This window comes from Prunus avium, chromosome 7 (assembly GCF_965620075.1).
Source record: "Prunus avium chromosome 7, drPruAviu1.hap1.1, whole genome shotgun sequence".
Lineage (NCBI taxonomy): Eukaryota > Viridiplantae > Streptophyta > Magnoliopsida > Rosales > Rosaceae > Prunus > Prunus avium.
The window spans coordinates 5,467,074-5,482,493 of record NC_142290.1 but is presented as its reverse complement, the minus strand read 5'-3'; the positions used below and the strand labels follow the sequence as shown (position 1 = coordinate 5,482,493).

Here is a 15,420-nt window from a genome sequence, read left to right as displayed (position 1 = left end):
GTGTAAACTGAGTTTTTCTTGTGAAAACTTTTGAGTCGTTTGCATGAGTTGCTCTCTCCTTAGAAAGTGTTCGGAAAGTTTTGTTTCGAGTCTTGTTTTAATTTCTGTTTTGCTCGAGGACTAGCAAAAGATAAGTTTGGGAAGTTTGTTCGGTTCATTTTTACACATGATTTTTCATGTTATTCACCCACTATTTTGAGTTAGTTCTTGACATTTTATAGCTTTTTACTTCTTTTTTGTGTTTTAATAGGTTTTACCTTGGTTTGTATGAAAATGAGCTAAAAGTGCATTATTTGATATAAATTCTGTTTTTGTTCATTTTCGTAGGTCAACTTCGTGGCCTTGGATCAGCATGTTCCGGTCCTTGGATGAGGTGATGATCTTCATAAGACTTGTTCCAATGGATGTTAACTACAACATATCCAAATTTGAGCTCCATTGGGCAAGTGTAGCCTATCCAGCTGATCGGACAATTGACGCTGGCTCTGGATGTTTGTTTTGGCCCAGTTTTCACCCCCACTTAATAGCATTTTATTTCTACTTGTTACCACACCTTTTGGTAACAATGGATTGCATTTGAGTGGCATTTCCTGAGTCAATTGGAGCCTTGGATTATACCTTAAAACAAGGTTTCATCATTTGCAAGGGGACAATGGGCAATAGCTTTAGAGAAAGAATAAGTAGAATACTAAAAGGAAAAGCTGGAAAGGAGGAGAGAGAGAAGTCAAAAGGGATTGCAATCAGATTTGGGGGAGTTTTTGCAACGGGAGAGAGGGGATTCCACCATTCTACAGAATTGAGAGCAGATTTTTGGAGCTTGGAGCTAGGAGAAAGCCAAGGTGCAGTCAAGAAAAGTGGAGAAGAAGACTTCCACCATTGATGATCTTGAAGCTTTCATCATTTTCTGAAAATCTGTAAACTCTTTCTAATTTCATTTTGAATTTGTGTTTGAAATGATTATGAGGAACTAAACTCCATAGCTAGGGCTTAGGTTGAAGCCCTAAACATGAATACCTTATTGTTTTGATGCTTGAGTGTATGAATTTCTAGATATTGTTGATGAATTCCAATTCACCAAATTAATCTATCCTTGATGTATGTTCTTCTTTGATTGATCACCTTTGAAAGCATGCTTCTTGAGATTGTTGGGATTATGTGTATCCTCATGTTATCCTAAGCAATAAATGGATGAAGTAAGAATCATCCATGTGAATTGGTTTCTTGAATACCTAATGTAAACACCATGCTATTAGGATTCTTGTGATGTTCATATTCTCTTTGAACTTAATGGGTTCTCCTTGTAATTGAATCGAAGTACGAACCATACCTAGGTTCGGTTATGAGGAGGGCACAAGTATTGTAGCACGAACCATGCACTTTACGTATATTAGAGAGAATCAATGCGTCTTGAGCCACGACCCATGGTCTTGATTGCGAACATCTTCATCAACACGTTTAGAGTTCATCACTTGAGTATTCATGAACTTGGGTAGAATTGTTTAGGGTGGATTCCGAAACCCTAGTGTTTGTTACATTTTGATTTCACATCTTGATAATTCATCTCTTCCATTCTCATTTAAATTCGAAGTCCATTTACTTACATGCAATAGAAATAGATCACTTGAACCAAATCAAAACCCCCCCCAATGTGTGTGTGAGTTGCGTGTTTGACACGTTACGTGTCTTTGTTACTGAATTTTATTTCTTTCTATAATTATTTTGGACTTTTGGTCCGCGTTGTGTTCTTCCATTTTCTGTGCTGAATCCAACCGTGTAAAGAACGTGAATTTTGGACGTACGGTTGGAAAGTTATAGGCAAAACACTGGACAGAGGTCGAAACTGAAAAACAGAGAAACGAATCTGCCCAAAAACGACCGGTCGTTACTGTTCACGACCGGTCGCTCATCACACGTTTATTGAAATTTCGACTCTGCCGAAAAACGACCGGTCGTCACTGTTCACGCGACCGGTCGTCACTGTTCACTGTTCACGGCACTGTTCATGTCACTGTTCACTGTTCACGGCACTGTTCACAGGTGATAAACAGGTGATAAAATGACGATAGAAAATGCTGTTTGTGTTTTTGTTTAGTTTTCTTGTGTTGTTTCATTTCTTTTACACTTCTTTACTCATTTTTAGTTTCCATTTTGCATTTGTGCATTTGTGGTGTGTCAATTAAGTGTTCTTTACGTACTCAAATTAGAACTTATAGGAAGCCGACAAGTTCTTCGTGGGATCGACCCCGTACTTACATAATCTATACTTCAATAGATTCGTGCACTTGCGGGTATTTTTAATTGGTTGTTTGCACATTAATTTGTGTCCTCTTAGGAATGCAACAGTGATCGACACTAACCCGATGGTAGCCCTTTCCTTCCCTTGAGGTGGCTTCACTCAACTATTAGTATTCAATGACTCGATATCATGCCCATACATAACACCGATCATCTTAATCGAGCCTATAAGTCGCCCATTCGGTGCAATTGTGCTAAGTTGTGTAGTGAAACTAAGCTATGATACCAAATCTTAAGAGCCCACGGGTAGAACTTGCCTCTAAACATAAGCTTGTAAGGGAAGGGTGCCCAAGAGCTCTTAAACCACTCTATGATATGCTATTATTCCAATGTGAGATCTTGAGTCCTAACAAATAGCCGTTGGAAAAATTCCAAAACCCTTGAACTTTCATAGCTCAAATCGCCGTTGTGGGTGGTTGAGAAGGTTGGGTTATAGGCCAGACGTGGTCGCCGCTAGCCGATAGGCATTTCTTGAATGGTCCCATCAAGGTGGTGACCAAATGGGGGTGTTGAGCACCTGGAAGTTGAAGAGACATTCTACACCGTCTTTGAGAGAGAGTGTTAGTATGAAAATTGTATTGTCATTTCCTAGATTCTAGCATAGTTGAAAACTAGTGTGTAAAGAATTGTTACTGGACATTTTGGCACAACTCGTTCAACCCCATACTTCCGAGGCATGACTTGACCGATATGAGGAAATTGATTTCAGGTAAATCATGACATAATCATGCATTCATTATAGGATTCCTAGTTGGAGTTATTTTCACTCAAGTATTTTTTTTAATCTTATTTTTAATAGGATTAGATTTTATCTCTTGAGATTACTTTCCTAATTAGACTCTATTTTGATTTAAGTTAAAATATTATTTTTCATCCTTGACTTGACCAGCACATTTTATTAATACCAAATTGGTCTCTTTGATAAAGATTGCTATCTTGAATAACAATCCTTGCGTAAGCTGACGAATTGAATAGTATTAGTGGTCTCCATGTTTTTTGACGTTTTTCATCTTGTGCCCATATTGAATCACAACTAATAGTCATAGTTGAACAGGTTTAATGTGAGTTCATATTGCATCAGGTTTTGGAGCCTTAGTTGAATAGGTTTGAGAGTCATTGGTGCATAGGAAGTGTGGTCCGTGGGTTTCTCTCTTGAGAGAGAAAACCTATCTTGAATAAAAGGTTGGGTTTTTCCTTTTCAAGGGTAGTAGAGCTTTCAAGGTATTTTGATTTTTCAACATATTGAATTTTCAAGTAAAAGCTCCTGTGCATATTTTTCAGATAAGTCATCAAGTGTTCCTTGTTTGCTTGGGGATTTATCAAATCCTTTCATCATTCATATTGCATTCATATGCATGTCGGCGACTTATACGATTGAGGGCACCAAGACCACGGTGGCAGTTTCTCTCCGGTGAGCTTGAATTGATCATGACCAGTATTGGATTCAACATAAGGAGAGTTGGAAGAACTCCGGCGAGCTTGAAGCAATCGTGACCAGTATTGCGTTCAACATAAGAAGTGTCGAAGATCATCCCGTGATAGAAGTTGAGTTACGAAGAAGTCGGTAAACATTATTTAAAATGTGTCTAGGATAAGTATGTGAGTACTTCTTGTAATCAGCATTCTATAGTGAATTTGTGTTGGACTAAGGAGTCCCGTGGATTTTCCCCAGAGGTGGGGTTTTACCATGTAAAATAATTCTCTGCGTATTCCTTTGTTTTATGTTCAACACGTTTCAGGATTGATAAGCCATATCAATCCTGCTACCGAAGTTTATTTTCTATTTATTGATTATAATATTAAATTGGCCTATTCACCCCCTTCTATGCATTTTGAGTCATCCTACAAGTATTTTCAATTGGAATCAGAGCCGGTCGCTAGACACACTTAGCGAGATCCGGAATATTTTAGGATGAATCGTGCCACGGTCTCAATTATACATCCACCACTCTTAGTGAGATCCGGAATATTTTAGGATGATCCCGAAGTTCTTATAAATCAACAATAATTCATTAAACATGCATAATAGTTTGGTTACGATCCAACGGTCTGGTCATTGTCGATCACAGGATTGGATGACAATAGACAAACCTAACCTTAGAATCTTCTATTCAGAAGATCCGAACTTCCGAATCTTTTTCTGTAAACTTATACACGATCATGGTTATACAGTGAACAACATATCCAAAAATGGGACCAATCTAATGGTCTCATGATTCCCGATCAACTGGTGCATAATAAGGGAAACTTTGATTGTCAATCAAACGATGGAATCTCACCAACCCAAGCATACCGTCCTGTTCGAGACGATGTAGGGATAATTCTAAGATAAAGTGGGCCACCACTAGGTGGTGCACACGTCTGTGCCAGTAGTGTGGGGCTTGAGTAATTTTTCAGTGACCGAAAAAGTCCAAATCGCTTACAACCCATTACACCCATAGCTGAAGCACATCAAAGCTCGAAAATATCATTTGTCAATTCTCATTCTCCAATGAGCCAACGACGACAAAGCTATGTGTAATTGAATATTGGGACCATGAGGGACAAAACCCCTCAAAGATTGCAGGCATTGGTTGTCGGAAACGTCCTGGGAAACCTTGAAAAGTCGGGGCTGACGGAGCGAAAACCATGTCGATCTTCCATGTGAGCCACCTCTTCATACATTTGATTAAACTGGCTACGAATGGGTTGGGTTTTGGTCGCTGATGGATGGCAGTCATTTTCCGATCAGTGGCATCATTAGCCCTAGCCGGATGTCGGCACAATGTTGTCGGGAAGCTAAAACGCTACTCTGCTGATGTTGAGAGAGAGAGAGAGAGAAATGAAAACTAAATCATATGTTTAGATCCTAGGGTTTTAAATGACTTTTTCAAATTACCAAAACTGGCCCTTGACTGTAACTTCTTCATAAAAATTTCAATTGACGAGTAGTATGTGTCTACGAACTTGTGATAACGAGCTCTACGCAACTAAGCAAAGAAAATTTTGAACACCAGTCACGAACAAAAAGTGACCCTGAAACCATTTAAAAATCATATAAGTAAAACGTCTATTTCCTTTAAAATTATAATTCGGGACGAGATGTTACAATGTGTGTGCATATATATACAGATTTTCTCTTATGTGGACATCTGATCATTATTACTGTGTGGATGCCATATATTTTCTACTACCCCTCACTGCTTTCCTACATGTTTACAATGGCGCGTGCAGACGGTAAAAACTTTTGGACGCCCACACGGGAGAAAAAACACGTGGAAAAAAAAGGGAAACATCTAACTAACCCTGCACTATTTATCCATCTCCCCTAACGCTTTCTCCTTCAAAAAAGGTATTTTCTTCCACTAAAAAACATAAATAAATAAATAAATTCATGCATCCTTCTTTCTCTTAGGGCTCGTTTGGTATGTCGGAGTGTAGTGATTAATTTCTGTTGGATAGTATTAATTTGTTCTGGAGAGTACTGACTGTTTATCCATAATATTATAAGGCATTTGGTGTTGTTCGAGATAAATCGTATCACTAAGTTGACTGTATTTGGTGCGTCATCGGATAACACCAGATCATACTATTTTGTTTTTTAATTCTTTGATAATTTAAGTGAAAATTGAAATTCAAATGACACGAAATTTTTTGGTATGATTCATATGACAAGAATTTTTTTTTTTTTCATTTCTTTTTTTGCCAAGAGCTATACGATAAGATTACATGAACTAACCCATTATCATAATTGTAGTATCTCATGAACTAACCCATTACAATTAAAACAAATTGTTTTTCAAACAACCTACAAGAAAATATTGTTGAGGCCCAAAAAATCCAAGGATTGGCCCAAATATATTTCTAACCCAGTACGATGCCTAACTTGGGAAGAAACCCAACTTGGGTATGCAAGAGTTCGTCATATGCGCTTGCACATGTGCCATGCTAAGAAAATAAGCAACACGCCACGCTACAGGCTTAAGTGGGCCCAAGCCACGCGAATGCCCGGGGCTTGCTGAGTGGGTTGTGGTGTGGATGGTAACGAGTTTTCATGAGGCCCATTGATGAGCCGAGAAATGGAAGTTTTGGGCTGCTTGGGAGCCCCAAAACTCAAGCCCATTTCTTGAGCCCAAATATATGGGTAAGCATAAAAGAGAGAAAAAAACCCAATACTCTAGAAAAACCAGTCCATCATTTTGATAAAATAGCCCATCACATAAGGAGATTAGCCCATTCTCTTAATTGGCTAACTCATCACCTTAGGAAAGCCCATGCAACCAAGAAGAAAATATCTGCAATCTCCAACACATGGCTGGAGACAAAAGCCTGAACAAAAGCCAAAGCTGCCTATGTATGTAGGCTGCTGGGAGGCTCCATCACATGGCCAAGAAACAAACCCAAGGAAAACCACTTGAAGAACCAAAGGATATTAGCGCGTGCATCACCCTTCAGACCAAAGATCTTCCCCATCTCTTTCTCCTACCAGCTCTTGCCATGAATAGGGTAGGAAAGAAGGAGAGATGGTAACCAAAGATAGGAGAAAGCCACTGGAACAGCTGCGGGAAGGCTCTAGAGCCTCCAAAAATCTTGTCTTTGAGTGCTTGGACTAAGGAAGATTTCACAAAATAGGGATGAATCAAAGAAAGAGAAGAGAGAGGGAGGGTGAGACTTGGCAAAATTGGAGAGAACCCATTAGGGTTTCTTGGGAAGGAGGAGCTTCCAGTAGCTATAAAAAGGGCCATCTTCTACCCATTAGAACAACACACATCCAGAAAGAAAGCTTCCCTCTCATCTTCAAAACCTAGCAATTTCGTGCACTATTCGTCCTTCTTCCCCATTTTCCCTCTTGGCAGAACTGTTCTAGTGCTTGACAGAGCTTTCGTTAAGCTACCGGAAACTACTCAACACACCCATTATACCCCCATCTCTCTCTCTCTCTCTCTCTCTCTCTCTCTTCAACAAACCCTCTTAGAATCCCTTCCCCCTTTCCTTAGAACCTCTGTTTCTCATAGGAACTCATAGCTCTCTTTCTCTTTAATGCTAAACTCATGATTACTTTGCTTCCATGCCACAAGCTTCTCATGCCAAGCTAAGAATCTACATGTAAGCAGCCATTGTTTTTGTTGGTGAAGGTAACCAGGGTGTTTCCTAAGGCTTCAAAATCCTTTCGAAGCATTCTTGGGGTCTGATCTTTGAACTCAAACATAGGGGCAGTTTCATCCATTTTGCTTTTTACGGCAGCCCAGCCCATTTGTAGCTGCTGGAAGAAAAAGCCCCTACAAATATAAATAAATTATGTGAACTACAACGTAATGTCTGTTCCTATTCCACTCATCATACATTTGCATAGCAAAATTATTCCTCCAGGCAGTCCATTGATCTGAAGGTTGAATAGTGCCAAGTACATCACCATCTTGGTTAGTTTCCCCATTTTCAATACCATTCAATTCATTCTCCAATGGATCAACAGCCATCTTGCCACAAATAAGATTATGTAATAGGCAGCAAGCTGTAATGATTTTACATTATGTCCCAATTGGGAAAAATGTTGGACTTTGCAAGATACCCTAACGCATCTTAAGAAGTCTGAAATGCCTTTCAATTACATTTCTTGCCGCAGCATGCTTCATATTGAAATACTCTTCATGATTATTAGGTGCCCTTATATTCCTCCATTAAGATAGATGATATCTTGTACCCCTATATGGAGCCAGATATCCTTCACCATTTGTGTACCCACCATCAACAAGATAATAACATCCTAACAATTAAACAAATATTATGTACCTTACCAAAAAGATAATCAAGCTTAATATTACCACAATAAAACACAAGAATCTACTTTTACCTGTGGGAACTCTTAATCTTGTTGGTCTACTAATTGCATCTCGTAACACTCTAGAATCAGATGCGGATCTTTCCCAACTAGGGAAAACAAATATAAATTTCATGTCTGGAGTACAAACTCCCAATACATTGGTTGCAACCTTCCCCCTTCATGTCCGATATCTTGGTTTATCTTGTTTAGGGACACGAACCCTAATGTAAGTCACATCCAACACCCCCAAGCATTTCTACGCAATTAAAAAATTAAGGTACCTTAGAAACTTAAAATATAAATATAATAATAAAACTGACCAATCTTAATCTAATTTTATAGTACCTTAAACCATCTCCATCTATTATTGGTGCAATTATCAGGTATGGGTTTCAGCACCTTCAAAAGTCTACTTTGTAATCTTAACACTCCATGCAAGATTGAATTGAAGTACCTACTAATGGTCTCCCCCGATCGCTTAAATCTACTACATCACACTTGCTCTTCTATTGTTGCTGAACCATTTGTTCTCACTCTCCCATCATCATGGACCAATTGACATAAATAATGGAAAGTTCTCCTATCCATCCAAATTTGGTTCACACATTGTATGTCGTCAATTCCTATAATGCTATCTAAATTTGACTGAGTTGCAATTTTGAAAAACCTTTGACTCCTAATGACATTCCTTTCTTGGTGTTGTTGTTCCAAATTGTAATTTGTCATGAATCACATCATGCACCAAGCCATAATATGCAAGAACCACAATCTAATAATAAAGTATGCCATGATCTTTCTTTCATCCATATCTAGGCATAATATAAATAAATAAAAATTAGTAAAAGTAATATAAATAATCATGCATTAATTGGATATTTAGCAATATAAATAATCATACATTACACAAGACTACATGTAAAATGAGAATAATACAACAATATGTAGAAGTCTGCACATGACTAATGACTCCAGAACTATTCTACTTGCATAAACCTGATTAGAACCAAATTCCTAATGAGTGCATAATTCTATATTATTTCCTCTCTCCTTACCCGAGCAAAAAAAAAAAACTCCCCTGCATGTTTCTCTCCTCCCAACTCTCTTTCTTCATCTTCTTTCTCCAAAATTGAAATACAAAGAACCTCAAATGCAGACAAATGAATATACGCTGGCTTTTTATTGACTTTCCAATTACTTCCAAAATTCAGATGCAAAACTCGTTGAACTAAAGCTGTAATTTTTTTTTAATTTATAATTTACTTCCGCAAAAGCATCTCTTTCTCCTCAACCTTTCTTTGCATAACCTCATCAGTCCCAGATACTTCATTATCTTCAATTTATGTTTAAATCACCTCATGCACATCAATAGACAAAGTTTTTTAAATCATTGCACTTGAGAAGCAATTTTAAATGTCTAGATTTAAAAACGAACAGACCAAAAAAAAAAAAAACCCCAAAGACTCAAAAAAAGAATGTAGACAAATAAATAATTCCACGATGTAATTACATTCCTGCACAATCACTTTATTTGCTAAAGATTCTCATAATGTCGAATTACTATATCACATACAAACAATTAAACGTTCGATTAAAAAAATCAAAAAGGAAAAACTCATAACCTAATTTCCACAAAAATTTAATAAAAGAGGAAATATATAAAGAAAGAGAAGATGAAGACAGAAAAAGAGAGAAGAAGCATATTGGAGAGAGTATGAGAGATAGAGAGAGATGGATACCTAGAGAAGATAGCAGAGAAGAACCCTAGGGAGAAGAAGATGAAAATAATGTTTGATTTTTCACGTGAACGTGTGTGTTCTTTTTCCCTAGTCATATAATTAAGCGTGTATAGGGTGTGTGGGCTGTATTAGTTAGTCAAGGAGAGTATTAAAAGCCCAACCCTTTTAAAATAGTCAGGTAATTAAATAATACAAGTTGACACCGAACAACTGACATGGATTATTTACTCCTATCCAGAGTCTAATACGGTGTACCGAACATACCCTTAAACTCTTACTTTCTGGTAAGTAATCATCATCATTCATCAATCTCTCTTTGGTTCTTTTTTTCAATCCTTTCACAATTTTTTCTTTTCTTTCAATTTCAAGAATTTCAACACAAAAAAGCGAGAACCCTAATTTCTAAATTCATACTCAAAATCAATAATCATATTCAAATCTCAATTCAAATCCATGCATGTATCTAAGTTTCAATCTATATATTACATGACTTATTTATTGCTGGGTTTTGCTTTCAAGCTACATAGTTTTGGAATTTTTCTTTGTAATCTAAACATGCCACCTACTAGGAAATACGTTTAAGGATATACAAAATGACTTAGATTCATTGTTAAAGAATCACATGCTACAATTGATGAAATTTTTTCCAATGAACAACAAGATGATGTTGAGGAATTGAAATATATTGAAAACAATATGGACAAATGTGTGGGTGATGTTAAGCATAATGAGAAAGATGACAATGAAAATGTTGATAGCGATGATCAAAATGAAAATGTTGATGATCTGGACATTGAAAATGATGACAATGAGAATGTCACTCATTTATTCAATGAAGAACCAAGCCAGTCCATTCCATTGGAGAAATTGGGATAATCTTGATGCCAAATTTTGTGACCTATTAGTGAAAAAAGGTCCTGTAAGAGATCTATTAATAGGATAATGTCCTAATGATCATTTACATAGATGTTTCTCCTCAACATTTTATACTCGTCATTTGCCAAATAGAGAGCACCATGATAGAGATTGGCTAGTGTATTCAAAAGATCTTGACAAAGGATGTTGTTTCTGTTGTAAGTTATTCGAAAAAGGGCCATAAAGAAAAAGTCAATTAGGAAATGAGGGATATAAAGATTGGATCCATCTTAGTGGCAGACTTAAAGAGCATGAGACAAGTATTGAACATATCAATTATTTGAGCACTTGGATTGATTTTCGTATTAGATTGGAGAAAAATAAAACAATTGATGGAGTTGTTCAAAACTGAATCAAGAAAGAGAAAGAGAATTGCAGGAACTTATTAAAAAGATTAATTTCATGATATAGTTTGGCTTTTGGTGGAACTAATGAGAAGATCCATGATATTAGCAATGGAAATTTTATGGGCCATATTGAAATAATTGTAGAGTGGGGTTCACTAATGAAGGAGCATTTTCAACGTATGGATGACAAGGAGACTCATTATCCTTATTTTAGTCATAAGGTCCAAAATGAATTGATACTTTTGTTAGCTTCTGAACTCAAATGTGCAATCATTAGAAAAATTGAAGAAGCTAAATATTTTTATGTGATTCTTGATTGCACTATGCTAGCAACCAAGAACAAATGAGTTTGATAGTAAGATGTGTGGATGTGTCTACTAATTCAATAAAAGTTGAAGAGTTCTTTTTTTTTTTGGAATTTTGGAATGTGAATGATACAACACGACAAAGACTTTTTGAAGAGTTGCAAAAACTAAACATGATCACATTAATGAGTAATGTGGCCACACATAGGAGCTGATCCTAAGAGCAGACTGGAGACTAATTGGCCTTGGGAGTTCACAAAGAAAAGCAAAAGGCAGGCCTTGCATTGGAAGACCAATATGAATAGTGACCTAGCATTTATTGGACAGCTGGGCATTTAATGAGGTAGTTGGGAAAGTTGTGCTTCAGAAGCCAATGTTGAGAGTTAAACTGTATAAATATAGGGATGCAGTTGAGGCTTCAGATCCTCATTCCATCATATTTCAAAATTAGGGAGAAGAGGAGAGAAGAGAGGAAAACCCAGGGAAAACAGAAAAACACTCTACACATCAACTATTCCTCTATGGCTGCAAGCACACTTAGAACTTGCGAGGAGCTCTTCAACACCAGAATATATTTTTCTAGGGGTTCTTCTTACCAATCTCTTCATGTCTTTTATGATTAAAGCTATGATGTTTTCATTCATGGAATGTAACTAAATAGCATAGCTAGGGTTTCAATGTAATCTTCTTATCTGGGATTAATTCTAGTTTCTAGTTTCATTCACTTGTTCTTATTGAATCTTTATGCTTGTTTAAATACCTAGCCAGTGTTGATACTTGCATATTGGTTATCTTATTCAAGTTTGCATAAACACCATATAATTCTTGGACTGTTCAGTGAATGAATGGGTAGATGTTGAAGACAAACACCATGTTTAAATGTTTACTTGGTTCCTTAGTATTCTTCTTATGCTTAATGGGTTCAAATTCAGGGTTTAGACTAAAAACCATAGCTAGATTGTGTTTTCTGAATACTTGATGAAAATCAAACACCATATGGATAATCATATTTGAGAAAAAACGAATCCCATAAATTTAATTGATTTACTAGGATGCTTGTTAACTTGTAGCATGACACTAGATTGGTATGGTGAAGTTGAATCCCTAGTGCTTGTTACCATTGTCTTTAAACTCTTTAAAACTCTTAAACAACATTTTGGTGGTGGAGCTATTTGATATATGGGGTATTAACTTCATGGGACCTTTTCCTTCCTCTTTCGATTATACTTATATTCTTGTTGTTGTAGATTATGTGTCAAAATGGGTGGAGGCGTTGGCTACAAGAACTAATGATCACAAAGTTGGACTCAACTTCCTGAGGGATATGATTTTCACTATGTTTGGAACTCCTAGAGCTATCATTAGTAATGTTGGCAGTCACTTATGTAACAAACCATTTGAGGCCTTAATGAAGAAGTACAATATTACACATAAAGTTGGGACTCCATATCACCCTCAAACTTCTGGACAAGTTGAGATCAGCAACAGAGAAATCAAGAACATTTTGGACAAAACAGTCAATCCTACTAAAAAGATTGGGTAGTGCGACTTAATGATGCACTCCGGGTGTATAGGACAGCCTATAAGACCCCTATTGGAAGACTTGTGTTTGGAAAAACTTGAACATTGTGCATATTGGGCAATCAAGAAATTAAATTTTGATATAAAAGAAGCTGACACTGTCAGAAAATTGCAGCTCAATGAGTTGGAGGAGGTAAGGAACGAAGCTTATGAGAATGCAAAAATCTACAAAAAGAGGACCAAGCTTTATCATGACAAAGCCATTTTGAGGAAAGTGTTCAAGTCAAGTATGAAAGTTTTGTTGTATAACTCAGGTTTGTGTCTCTTTCTAGGGAAATTGAAATCTAAATGGCTTGGACCATTCAAAGTGCACCAAGTTTTTCCTCATGGAGTTGTTGAGATTGAGAACATAGAGGATGGGACAACTTTTAAAGTGAACAGACAACATTTGAAACACAACTTGGAGGGTGTCTCAAATGCACGAGTTGTGGACACCCAGTTAGGTTGTGTTATTCTTTCTTTTCTTTATCTGTCTTTAGGTTAGAGTTGTTAGTTCCATTTCCCACTCTCTATACCTATTCTAGTCATTTTGCATGCATTTCTTTTCTTTTAAACATTGAAGACAATGCTTCATTTAGGTTTGGGGTGGGGGATGAAATGTTTTTTAGTCTTATTAAGTCATAGTTAAATTTTTTACTTTTTCTTACTAATGAAGATGTATATGTTATTCCTTGTCATTGATTCATTGCTAATGTGTTGCCATGAAAGTTTTTGCATCAGAATGGGCACTTCACATTGTCATGCAATTGGAATTTTGATGAACAAGGTGCCATGCTCAGATATCTCTAGAAGAATAGTGGAGATTGCTCTAGTGAGCCAACTTAAGCCTATTCCATTCCTTGAGAGGGTTTTACTTGTTCTACTCCTACAATTTCTCAAATTTCGCTTAATTTGATCTCATATCTTCATCGGATACTAAGAACTATTTGATCTTTTGCAGATACCATGTTGCTTGCTGTTATTTCTGGAAAGGATGTACCCATTGATATGATGCAGGCTATGTGTGTTTAAGTCACTAAAATGCTTTGATATCCTACCATGTTGCATTCTTCTCTTACCCAGTTTGCATCCAAACACGTAAACATTTTATTTCATCACCCACACTGCTTCTACCCTAAACACGTAAACATTTTATTTCATCACCCACACTGCTTCTACCCTTGTATCTTAATCTAAGATGCCAAGTCTTGTTTAGTCATACCCTATAACTTGGGAATATGTCAAGATCACGACAAAATGAAGAGGAAAGGATGGGCGTTGTACCAAACAAATGGTGTGAATCAATGTGCTAGTGTGATTCAAAAGAGAAAAACAAAAAGGTGGCAAAAGCAAAAAAAACAAAATTGAAAAAAATAAATTCAAAGTTCAATTCAGTTCAATGCATTGCCTTGAGTTTACAAAGTGTAGCCATTTACCTTGCAGCAAGAAGGAGAACTCTTGGCATGTTCTTAAGTTCTTTGTTTCCTTTCCCTACTTTTCATAACCCCTACCCTCAACGTGACATTACGAGCTTGATTAAGACCTAACTGATCTTTGGGGAAGTCTGGTTCATGAGTGCTGGTAGGCAATGTATTCTTTCTATGTTCTTAGTGTTTGATTTCTTTTCATGACATCTAATTTCTAAAAATTGTGCCTTTGTTTTATGATTAGTTCATATTTGAAGAATCTTTCTTCTTTTACATAACTTCACTCACATATGCTTGTTGAAATACTATACCCTAGGTTCTGTGTGAAAATTTGAGTGATATCCATGAGGCCTAGAGTTGAGGTGAATGCTATCTAAGTATTTGAATGTGGTCACGTTAATGCTGGCTTTCCTTGAGTACTGGCAATACACTTTACACCCTGATGTGATTATCTGTAGTGACATACCATTAGCTTTGAAGATGTGGTTGTGCATTCATTGGTTTTCATTAGTTTGTTTAAAGTGACTCTTTAACTAGTTGTCCTTGTAGAATCTACAGATGTTTGTGGGTATCATCGCTATCAACTCTCAGGAGATACAACTCCTTCTCCTATGGACACCTAGAGGTTTAAAGGCTTGTTGCATATGCTCAATGCAATTGTGTTTGCCTACAAAAGTGGTCTAGTAATTTCCTTTCTTGTTTTGTTGTTTTTAGTTTTAGTTTTAGTTTTGCTTGGGGACGAGCAAGGTTTAGGTTTGGGGTGTTTGATAAGTCTAGAATTTCATAGGTTTTATACCTTCCTTTCTTAATTTTCTTGTTGTGTTTCAAGTTTGATGATAATTCAAGTGCTTTGAGCTACTATGTTGATCCAGAATGAGAAGAATAAGAGCCCAAAGCCATATCCAATATGGGATGCACTCCTTGTCAACCCATTTTCGTGGGTCTCGTTGCAGGGCCTGTGTATGCTACTTAAACTGCTCATATAAGGAATCATTCTTCACGAAACGTGTCCAATGGGTGTTTATTATAACATAC

The 15,420-nt window shown here is 36.8% G+C and overlaps 1 pseudogene; it reads left to right on the top strand.

The window, feature by feature from the left end:
* Positions 1-10,527: 10,527 nt before the first annotated feature.
* Positions 10,528-13,990, top strand: LOC110744896 (uncharacterized; annotated as a pseudogene).
* Positions 13,991-15,420: the final 1,430 nt, after the last annotated feature.